General features: G+C 45.3%; 1 protein-coding gene across 2 annotated transcripts in view; it reads left to right on the top strand.

The window, feature by feature from the left end:
* The window catches only part of Smyd1 (SET and MYND domain containing 1), a 56,841-nt gene that overhangs the window by 10,221 nt on the left and 34,317 nt on the right, over positions 1-12,303 (top strand). The gene's annotated exons all lie outside the window — the stretch shown is intronic.

The following is a 12,303-nucleotide window of genomic DNA, read 5'->3' as shown; positions in this document are numbered from 1 at the left end:
GTGTACCTCAGGGGTAACTTGTGCTTTACTTTAAATCAACTTTTCCAGAACATTCTTATGTTATTTCATACATTGATTTGCACCGAACAAGCTGGTTAGCCACAGTTTGTTCGTTTAGTTTTTTGCTGTTGTTGTTGTTTTTGTTTTGCTTTCATGAAAGTCTATCAGCTTAGAGCTTGCTTTTTCCTTTAAACAAAGTTTCTGAGTCTATCCTTGCGAGGACAGTAAGTCTATAGATATTCATTTGTTTTATTACTTTAAAAATTGCGTGTGTGCTCCTGCACGTAGGCATGCACGTGCCATTATGTACATGTGGAGGTTAGAGAACAATTCCTGGAGTCAGTTCTCTCCCTCTGCTCCATGGGTTCCAGGGCTTGAACTCAGGTCCTCGGCTTTGGCAGTGGGACCTGTACCTGCTGAGCCATCTCGCTGGTCCTGATACATCTTATAAATCCCCAGATATCTAGTTATTTTAACTATGTGTAGAGCTTTCCATATTGATCCATGAACTACATGGGATATCCTGTAGTAATACTTCTGTAAATATTCAACCCTATAAATATATGTACAACATTTACTCATCTATTTTCCAATCAAGACACATTTGATGAGTTCCTATTTCTCATAAAATCAAATATTCCTGCAATTAAAATGTGTTCCAATATTCACAGGTACACGGTGTGATGATTCTTCTCTAGGCCATCGGTGTTCACAGGTACACAGTGTGATTCTTCTTTAGGGCATCAATGCTCACAGGTACACAGTGTGATTCTTCTTTAGAGCATCAATGCTCACAGGTACACGGTGTGATGATTCTTCTCTAGGCCATCGGTGCCCACAGGCACACAGTGTGATTCTTCTCTAGGCCATCGGTGCCCACAGGCACACAGTGTGATTCTTCTCTAGGCCATCTGTGTCCACAGTTACACAGTGTGATTCTTCTCTAGGGCATGTAACTAGAAGGGGCTTGCTGTTTTCAGCTTTAAAAGGGTCTGTCAAAGCTATATTCCCATTTCCCTACCACCCTGTCTACACGGAACTATCTAAATTTTAAAATAGCACTTAAGCCTTATTTAAAAACAAGCGAACAACCCTCCTACAAAACGACTACATTAGAATGGCGGTATTTTCTGAGCCACAGTTGGAGTGACCTGTCTGGTGTTTGTGTGGCTTGAATGAAGACGCCCTCTGATGAGCTGGGCGGGTGAGTGCTTCAGAGATAGCTGGTTAGCATTTACATTCTCTTCCCGCCCCCCTCCCCAAAAAAAAACACACACAAGGCCTTCCAAGACCTTCAGGAAAAAAGGCTGTGAACCAGGGAATGTGGCTCATTGCCATCCAAGGAGTAATCGGGAGCCCAAGTGACATGAATAGCATTTCAGAGAAGTGTGTGTGTGTGTGTGTGTGTGTGTGTGTGTGTGTGTGTGTGTGCGCGTGCGTGCGTGCGTGCGTGCCTGCGCACACGTGTGAACTAGATTCAGAGTTAAAATATAAAACCACAGCAACACACAGATGCCACATGCTGCTCTTGGTTTGGTCACCACCATTGTGAACCTCAAAGTCCCCAGAGCCAGTATAGCCAGATTCTGTCTCAAGACTCTGGAGTTGAGTGGTGCGTTCCAGTAATTTTTTTTTCTTTTTTTCTGAGATGGGGTCTCACTATGTAGTCCTGGCTGGCCTGGAACTCACAGAGCTCCATCGACTCTGCCTCTCCCTACGGAACTCTGGATTAAAGGTGTGCACCACCACACCTGGCTCTCTGTAAAGAGTTTTTATTAAATTGTCGGGCACCTCCTTCTGGCTCGCTTCATTCGTTTTACTATGAAGTGGAACTTTTACTAGAGCACTTATTTTTTTCCATTTAATAATTGAAATGTCTTCTGTGTTTACCTTTGAGTCTGTGTGCATGTCATGTGTGAGTGTGAGCATGCCATGCCATGGCTGGTGTGTGGCAGTCAGTAGACAACCTCAGGTGTTGATCCTCACATTCCACCTTGTTTGAGGCAGAGTTTTTTCTTTTTTCTCTCTTTTTCCTCTTTCTTTCTTTCTTTCTTTCTTTCTTTCTTTCTTTCTTTCTTTCTTCCTTCCTTCCTTCCTTCCTTCCTTCCTTCCTTCCTTCCTTCCTTCCTTTCTTTCTTTCTTTTTTGACACAAGGCTTCTCTGTGTAGCCCTGGCTATCCCGGAACTTGATGTGTAGACCAGGCTGGCCTTGAACTCAAAGTGCTGGGATTAAAGTCGCACCACACTGGGCAAGGCAGGGCAGGGTCTTTTGTTTCCTCTGTAAATGGCAGGGAGAGTGGCCTAGGAGCTTTTGGGGATTCTCCTGTCTCTATCTCCTAGGAGAGCTGGGATTACAGATGTGTGCTATGGCATCTAACTTCATGTGGGACATGGGATTCGAACTCAGGTCCTCGTGCTCTGTGAGCAAGCACTTTGCTTGCAGTGCCATCTCCCCAGCCCTTGTTTTGTTCCTTTTTACAATGATACCTAAGCTTTAAGCTTCTTTCTTGGGTTGGGGATTTAGCTCAGTGGTAGAGTGCTTGCCTACCACGCACAAGGCCCTGGGTTCGATCCTTAGCTCCCCCCCAAAAAAAATTGTTTAGTTTTTATTTTTTGTGATATGGATATGCATGTTGGAGTGTGCATGCATTTGTGTAAGGTGGAGGCCATAGGTTGCTGTTGGGTGTCTTCTTCAATTACTCTCTGAGCTATTTATTTGTTTATTTTTTATGTGTACTGGTGTTTTGCTGCATGTCTGTCTGTGTGAGGATGGCAGGTCCTGGAGTTACAGACAATTGTGGGTGCTGGGAACTGAACCCAGGTCCTCTGGAAAAGCAGTCAGTGCTCTTAACTGCTGAGCCGTCTCTCCAGCCCCTCTGTACACTCTTTTTGACAGGATTTCTCACTGAACACACAGCTCACCCACTCAGCTGGACTGATTTCTCGGAGACCCTAGTGATCCTCCTGTCTCTGCCGCCCCAGTGCTGGGATTACAGTTTCTATGGTGCTTGGTGTCTGGACTAAGGGCCTCATTCTGCTGCATAAGCACTTTGCCCCTTGTTTCTTTATTTTAATTTAGTTCCTGTTGCCATCGTCATTCTTAATTTTTCGTGCTCAGTAAATTAAGTCAATTCTGTGTCAAGCATGATGAGAAGATGAAAGGTTTTATTCTTAACAATGACTTGGGCTTTGGCAAGGAGAGGAGATGCACATCTCTTTCTCTGGTTGTCTGTCACCACTATCACCATCATGACTATCATCATCGTTACCACCATCACTACCTACACCACCATTACCACCATCGCAATCACTATCACCACCATCACCATCACTACCACCACCATGGCTATCATCATCATTGCCACCTTCACCACCATCACCACCATCACAATCACTATCACCACCATCTCCATCACTACTACCACCATCACCATCATCATAATCACTATCACTACCATGGCTATCATCATCATTGCCACCTTCACCACCATCCCATCATCACAATCACTATCACCACCATCACCATCATCACAATCACTATCACCACCATCACCATTATCACAATCACTATCACCACCATCACCATCATCACAATCACTATCACCACCATCACCATCATCACAATCACTATCACCACCATCACCATCATCACAATCACTATCACCACCATCATCACAATCACTATCACCACCATCACCATCATCACAATCACTATCACCACCATCACCATCATCACAATCACTATCACCACCATCATCACAATCACTATCACCACCGTCACCATCATCACAATCACTATCAACCCCGTCACCATCATCACAATCACTATCACCACCGTCACCATCATCACAATCACTATCACCACCGTCACCATCATCACAATCACTATCACCACCGTCACCATCATCACAGTCACTATCACCACCATGGCTATCATCATCATTGCCACCTTCACCACCATCACCATCATCACAATCACTATCACCACCATCACCATTATCACAATCACTATCACCACCATCACCATCATCACAATCACTATCACCACCATCACCATCATCACAATCACTATCACCACCATCACCATCATCACAATCACTATCACCACCATCATCACAATCACTATCACCACCATCACCATCATCACAATCACTATCACCACCATCACCATCATCACAATCACTATCACCACCATCATCACAATCACTATCACCACCGTCACCATCATCACAATCACTATCACCACCGTCACCATCATCACAATCACTATCACCACCGTCACCATCATCACAATCACTATCACCACCGTCACCATCATCACAATCACTATCACCACCGTCACCATCATCACAGTCACTATCACCACCATGGCTATCATCATCATTGCCACCTTCACCACCATCACCATCATCACAATCACTATCACCACCATCACCATTATCACAATCACTATCACCACCGTCACCATCATCACAATCACTATCACCACCATCACCATCACAATCACTATCATCGCTATAGACATCATCATCCCCCTGACAGGGAAGAGCTCATCACTGAACCGTTCTCCTGGCTGAGTTTCTCACACTAGACTAGATTTTATAATTTGCTTTGTTTATTTAAGAGCTCCTGTGGCTCAGGCTTGCCTCATCAAACTCACCCTATGCTGAGGCTGGCCTCGAGTTCTTGGTGCTCTGGACTCTACTTCTCAGGTGCTGGGGTTATGGACTATGCCACCATACTCGGCTTATAATTTGCTTTTAAAATTGTTACTTCTTTTCACTCTGCTTCTTACAAATTTTAACTTAAAAAATATTTAACCTCACTAAAAGATGTCAGGCTCTGAAGTATTTTCTAAGTATTAAAAGATTCTTTTAAACCCTTGACACTGAATTTTCATTGCTTTTAAGCGGAAGGGTCCTGGAAGTTCTGTCTAGAGACGAAGAGGGCGATCGATTCTCCAGGCCCTTCCCTATCTGCTGAGGGAGACTTGGTGAGGATGCTGTGCACAGAATCAGGCCACAGAAGGGAACGGACTCACATGACCCAGAAGAGCTTACAGTCTGAAACTCTGTGGGTTGCAGTGGGCTAATGTGCAGCAAGAGAGGGGTGCTAAGCTAATAAAATGGAGCTCATGCTGATTAGTATTTTAATTTAATATCAAATATAAGAAAGGCACAGCGATGATGACTATGGGCAATGCTAAGAACCCAAAATTTCAATTCTCCCTCCTTTTCTGAGATAAGGTTTTATTATGTAACCCATGTTGTCCTCCTGCCTCAGCTTCCTAAGTGCTCTACACCTAGTTCAATTGTTTGTGTGTGTGTGTGTGTGTGTGTGTGTGTGTGTGTGTGTGTGTGATGTGCACATAAGTGCCGTTGCCCAGGAGGTCAGATGAAGGCTTCAGACTTCCAGGAGTGGAGTTATAGATGATTGTGAGCCACCTGACATGGATGCTGGGAACCAAACTCTGGTCTTCTGCAAGAACAGTAAGTGCCCTTAATTGCTGAGCCATCTCCTCAGTCCTCTCAACTTTCCCCGCCAATAATAATAATAATAATAATAATAATAATAATAATAATAATAATAATAAATAATGTTCCAGGTGTCTTGAATTTAGAGTTAATTTGGCCTCTGGTTCTCCATGGATCCTAAGCCAGGGAAACATCTACAAGTGGAAGGTCAAGGTTTGTGTGGATGTGCATAAGTCATTTTCATTTCCAAGGGGAAAGTCAATAGCTTTCAAATGGTCTTCAATTAAATTTTTCATTCATTTTACACATCAATCAAAGATCCTCCTCTTTCCCTTCTCCCACCTCTTTTAAATTCTTTTTCTTTTTTTTTCCTGTGCTACAGGGTGAACCCAGTGTCTGCACATAGTAGGCAAATGTTATACCACTGACCTATATCCCAACCCCGCCCTCACCCCCTTTCTTGTTTTTACCAGACAGAGTTTCTCTATATAGCCCTGGCTGTCCTGGAACTTGCTCTGTATATAGATCAAGTTGGCCTCAAACTCACAGAGAGCTTCATGCCTCTGCCTTCTGAGTGCTGAGATTAAAGGCGTATGCCACCACCACTCAGCATCCCTTCCAAATTACTCTGGTTAAGAATTGAAAGTACCTAGTGGGGGTTGTGCATATTTCTATGTGTAGGTAAAATGAAAAGGAGGAACATGAGAAAAGTTGAATACTTTCAAAGAAATTGCTGTCAGTCAGGCTGTTTTTGAAAATCAAACCAGTTATGAGCTTTCTTAGGCCCAGTGGGGACAACTGGGCTTTTACCGGCATGTTCTTTGTAAGCCTGTGGGAGAGACAGGATCAGCCCTGCCATACACAGTACACATGTGGCTTCTAATCCAGTAACAGCTGGTGAGTGGGTGGGTGGGGGCAATCAATGTTATAAATGGAAATAATTTAATAACAGGATTAGAGAAATTCTTGAACAATTAGTTCAGTAAATAGTTCAGGTAAGTGTTTACTAAATCATTAGGTTTCTCTCTTCAGTGTTTAAACTTGTTGAGAACAACTGTGATAGATTTAGAATTATGCCTTTTATTTGGCCATGCTTGGGTGTAGAGACGAGATATGTTGACATACCACACAAACTGTTGTGAGTTATATTGCTAAACTTTACTAAATAATAGAAGTTTGTGAATAATTGACATTTTATTTTATTACCAGCTTTTGGAGACAAGTCTTCTAGGGCTTAGGCTGGCTTTGAACTCTGTGTTCAAGAAGGCAGCTTTGAGCCACTGGTCTTCCTGCTCTACCTCCAAATGCTGGGCTTACAGGTGTGTGCCACCATGTTCGACCCTATTCTTTAATATTTTGAGACAGGGTTTTACTGTGCAGCGCAGACTGTCCAGGAACTCTAGATCCTGCTGCATTTGCCTCCCTAGTGTTTGGGGTCACAGACTAGCAATGACTGCCTTTAAAACCTAGAAAAAAATGACAAATTCCTGGCAGAATGCGGTCACTTTTCCTCATTCCCTCCTGTGGGTGTGACATGAACTTAGAATGAGGGGTGTCAGCTGGAGAGCAGAATGTGTCCAGGTGTGACTATGGGTGTGAGCATCATCTTACCCTGTGAGAGCTGTTGTGGAGCAAACCCTGAGAGCTGTGGTATAATTTTCTTATTTGTGTGTGTCTATGTGTCTCTATCTGTGTGAATGTGGGTGCATCCATGTCGTGATAATACATGTGGGAGTCAGCTATCCTGATCTGATTCCAAAGTGAACTCCTCTGCCCAGCTGTTTCCTAGTGTTTGTCAAGAGGACAGCCTTCAGGCACATCTGGTTTGGGGGCTGCTTCTCTGGAAAGCACCCTTCCAGAGTCAGCTACCTCTTCAGATGCTGTAGACGGAGGGGCCTGGGGACCACTGCCTTTGGCATGTGTTAGAAGAGAAGACTTTGGGTTCATCTACATGCTGGCACATTTGGAAAGGATAGTTTTGAAGAGCAGCCATTTGTGGGCACATTTTGGGAGAGAGGCCTTCAGTTTTGCCATATGTTGGTGTATGGATAGAGAATAATAATTAGTATTATTCTCTAATACTGCTTTCTAGTTCTCAGAATTAATTTTTTAAAAATATTTATTTTATCTTTATGTGTGTGTGTGGATACCCACAGAGGCCAAAAAAAGGGTGTTAGATACCTGACCTTGTGGTTACAGGTGGTTGTGAGTCATCCAGTGATATGAGTGCTGAGAACTGAACTTGGGTCTTCTAAAAGAGCCAGTAAGTGCTCTTAACTACTGAGCCATCCCTCCAGACCCATTTAAAACGTTCTTGGTGTATTCCAGAGCAGTGTTCACAGACATGACTTTTAAAGGAGAGACTAAGAGCAGATGCCGCCGCCCCCTCCTGCCCCAGCAGACAGACAGGACCTTCTCTGTGGCTGCTGGCGCTTTCTCCATCATTTCTCTTTCTCTTTGTGACGGACGCTCTCCCTTTGGTTGGAATTTCATTGTTTCTTTTGGCTTCTTTGATTTTATTTTCTTCTGTTCTCCCAGGAGCTGTTGTGAGGCTTGTTTCTCTTGCTTTAGCTCTTCTTTCCCTGAGCTGTTCTACTGCACGGAGTCCTGACTTCCAGGGACTGCTGAAGCATGCTCTTCCAGATGAGGGGTGGTGTGTGGTGGAGTGTCAGTTGAACTTGGTCTTTTTACATCATCTTGCTGTAGAGCCTTCCTGGTAATCGCTCTGACTTCCACAAGCGGCCTTTGCCCCTGTACTGCTGTAAGGATGCTGTGTGGAGAACCCTAAAATTGGGGAGATGCTCCCTCTGGCTCCTGGCATCTCTCTTCTGTTCTAGACAGCATCTCTTTTCTGCTGCTGCCACTGACATCATCTTTTGTAGCTGGAGAGTTTTCTCTCCGGGTCCCGCCAAACCCCAGCCGTCCGACAGCCCACTTATAAAATAAACACACAGACGCTTTTATTATTTAAACTGTTTGGCCTAATGGCTCAGGCTTCTAGCTATCTAGTTCTTACATCTTAAATTAATCCATTTCTATAAATCTATACCTTGCCACGTGGCTCGTGGCTTACCGGCGTCTTCACATGCTGCTTGTCATGGTGGTGGCTGGCAGTGTCTCCCTCACTCAACCTTCTACTTCCCAGAATTCTCCTCTCTCCTTGTCCCGCCTACTTTCTGCCTGGCCACTGGCCAATCAGTGTTGTTTTATTTATTGACCAATCAGAGTAATTTGACATACAGACCATCCCACAGCAATCTTTAGTGGCTGTGTGGGAACTCCTAGGAAGCACTGTTAGTGAGTTTTTCTGGGTTGCTACTTATCTGCTTAGTGTCACTCTTCTGGCTTGTGGAAGTTGGTGTTTTAATAAAAGTGATGCTAAAAATAAATAGTCAGGGATGTGGGGGTGGGTGGGTGGGATGACTCAGTGGAATAAATGCTTGTTGCATGTGCATGAGGACCTTAGTTTGAATCCCAGCACACATGTGAAAGGATGGGGCAGTCCTTTGGCTCTTGCAGGGAGTGGAGACAGGAGCAGCCCCAGTGCTGGCTGAGCATCCAGTCTACACGAAACAGTGAGTTCCAGGTGCAGTGAGAAATGTCTCAAAAAGTACGATGGAGAACAACAGAGGAGGACAATGGATGTTAAACTCTGTCTTTCCATGCAACATACATGCATACCACACACACACACACACACACACACCCCCCACAATGCTGGCCATGGTAACACCCGCCTATAATTCCAATATTTGGGATATTAAGGCAAGAGGACCACACATTTGAGACCAACTTGGGCTTCATAGAGAACAACAAACAAACAAACAAACAAACAAGATAAGACTAACAAAGCCAGACAAACAGACTGTCCTTGTGCTTCAACAAGGACTCTGTACTGCCTAATTTGTGCCTAGGTTTATAACTGGCAGTACAGACCTGGGCCCAGAAATGCCTCAAAGATTGACAAGGACCAGATCAAGACTGCATCAGGCAGCTGCATGTGCTCACCTACTCTGATGGTTCCTTTCTGCAAATGCCTGCTGTGACTGACTCCCCTTTGCCTAAAGGATAAGGATGCAGTCCTGAGGGTGGCTGACCCCAGCCTCTGCAGTTTGGTCATCTCTCAACATCATTCCCCAGAACGGGGCATCCTATGGGCTCCCCTTCCAACAGGTGCCTGCATGCCACCTGTTCCCAAGCCTTTGACTTCCATCAATACCTCTTCTCAGAAGACCTTGACCTCTCTGGGTACAAACCCAGCCCACCTTAGACAGTTAGAACAATGCCTCTTTACCATCTTGTGGATTGAGTTTCTGGATGCCTTGTCTTCCCGCCACCTTGGTGGAAATAAAGTCTCCCTTCCTTGATTCTTATTGCAATTCACCTCCATCTTCATACATGTTTATGTACCAGCTCATCCTGGGGTCTACTAGGAAGCAACGTCTACGTGTTGTTTATCTTTAAATACCCCCTGTGACGATTTGAATGAGATGTCCCCCATATTATCGGACATTTAAATACTTGGTCCCAGCTGGGGGTGCTGTTTGAGGATGCTTAGGAAGCCTGGCCTTGCCGGAGAAAGTATGTCACTAGAGGAAGATTTTGAGAGCTTGAAGACTTGCTCCATTTGGAGTTGACGTGTGGTTCTAAATGTGAGCTCTCGGCTGCTGCTCCGGTCACCATGCCTGCCTGCTGCCATGCTTCCCACTGTGGGGGATGAGCTCTTGTTCTTCTGGAATGGGCTTTCTGTATGCTAGACAAATATCTACCAATTGAGCTACATCTCCAGCACCCAGGCTGGGTTTTTAAGCAGTTTGGAGACACAGAAGCATTGGCTTAGCCCTGTTGGCTCCAGGGTATTTTTGCAGGGGTGTTCATCCACCACGCAGACACCTTGTCTCTGCATTTATCTGTTATGGCTCGTTATTCCCATACAAGGAGTGGCACACAGCTGCCACTCTACTGCTCTTGACTCTGACAGATGACAGACCCCAGGACAGGGCTGCAGAGTGAGGAGTGACTGGAGACATTCCTCCAGGGCAGAGAGTACTCCAGGCCTCTAGCAAAGCGGTGCCTGCCCCTTATTCTGGGAGCCGTGGCCGGGAGCAGGGATTATCCCTGTGAAGACAGCGATCACTAGCACTCTAAAGAGCATATTAGAAAGAGAGTAGCAGGGCTGGGGAGGTGGCTCAGCAGTTAAGAGCTCTAGCTGCTCTTCCGTAGGTTCTGGGTTCAATTCCTGACACCTGCATGGTGGCTCACAGCAGTCTGTACAACTCTAGTTCCAGGGGGTCTGACACCCTTTTCTGACCCCTGTGAGCACCATACACACCTGCTACACAGACACACATGCAGGCAAAACATCCATACATATAAATATACAAAAAGTTAGGAAGAAGGACTGGAAGCATCACTTTGAAAACTGTGGAGTTTGGTGAAAATGAGAATTACTACCTCCTGTAAGCAGAAGTTAGGGATGGATGATGATCCTCGCTGAAGGACACACACACACACACACACACACACACACACACACACACACACACACGAATCACGTATATAGTATGTTGTAGCAAATGTAACCTTAACTTTTTATCATCATACACAAATCCATACTAGTCCAAAATATTTTGGAGACTTGTTGTTGCTTCTCTAGTCTAAAAAGAGATACAGTGATAAAGGAATAGCTCAGTAGGACTGAGAAGTTTTATAATTGTTGCTTTATGCCACGTGATCATCTTAAGATGGTGAACTCACAAGGCATGTACTCTTTAACCGTAGTAAAGATGGCTGCCAGTCATGTTGCTGCTTATATCTTGATGATGGAGGAGACCCAGATGGTTGCTGTTTAAGACATGTTTTCCTAAGTAGATCTATTTCTTAAATAAGAGTTGAATCCAAGTTACATACACAATATATTCTAAACCAGAGTTGAGTTTTTGTTACAGGTTTTACAGATTCTTTTAACCACACCCAGAGAATTTACAAATCTCAAGATAAAGACTGTTTACACAATAGTCTTAAGAGATCTCTGGAGAGCAAAGGACGGAGATTCAAGATTCAAGAGTGGAAAGTTGTAGTGCCTTAAAGATAAGAGCCTTTGGGTTCATTTGCTTGTGCGGTGGCAGAAGCTGTTACAATCTGCAAGAATGTGGACCCTGAATGTGCCATCTCTGGCCATCGAGCTATGTTAGGGCCAAGTCATTTTCAGTGAGACAGGGAAGCGAGGCTTTGAGAAAATCTCTGACCCCCTCCCACCCCCATTCTCCCCTACTCACCAACACCTGAGGCGGGTGGGAGAGCTGGCCCTGAGGTCAGAAGGGCAGGACAGCTGCCTCTACCCCCCACAAGCTGCAACACTCTGGAGAGCAGGCTTTGCACCCCTAGGCAACACAGTAAAGCCAACCCTGTTGGCGGAGGTGTGGGTGAGGCAGCCTCAAAGTTGTGAGCATGAGAGAACTGTCCCCATTACTCATCTGTCATGTGGCAGCATGGGCGGGAGAGACATGTGCCTCCTCCCCATCAAAGCCTGAGGCAGGTGGGAGAGTGGCCCTGAGGTCTAGGAGCAGGAGAGCTGGCCCTGCCCCTCATGTGCTGTGGCAGGCACTCGGGAGAGTGGTCCCCATGCCACACCTGGGCAACACAGTAGAGCTGGCCTTGAAGATGTAGATGCAGGAGATCTGACCCTGAGGACATGAAAGCCAGAGAACTGTCCCTGACCCTTGCTCACTGATGCAAAGAGTGAACTCGCTAAGGCAATGCAGAAGACCTCACCCTAGTGGTGAGGACAAGGGAGAGCCCAGAACCAGGGCTATGGATTGGCCCACCC

The sequence above is a fragment of the Peromyscus californicus genome, unplaced genomic scaffold, assembly GCF_007827085.1.
Source record: "Peromyscus californicus insignis strain IS unplaced genomic scaffold, ASM782708v3 Scaffold_6__1_contigs__length_162567912, whole genome shotgun sequence".
Taxonomy (NCBI): domain Eukaryota; kingdom Metazoa; phylum Chordata; class Mammalia; order Rodentia; family Cricetidae; genus Peromyscus; species Peromyscus californicus.
The sequence above is the reverse complement of the archived record's forward strand: the minus strand, read 5'-3'. Positions and strand labels throughout refer to the sequence as shown.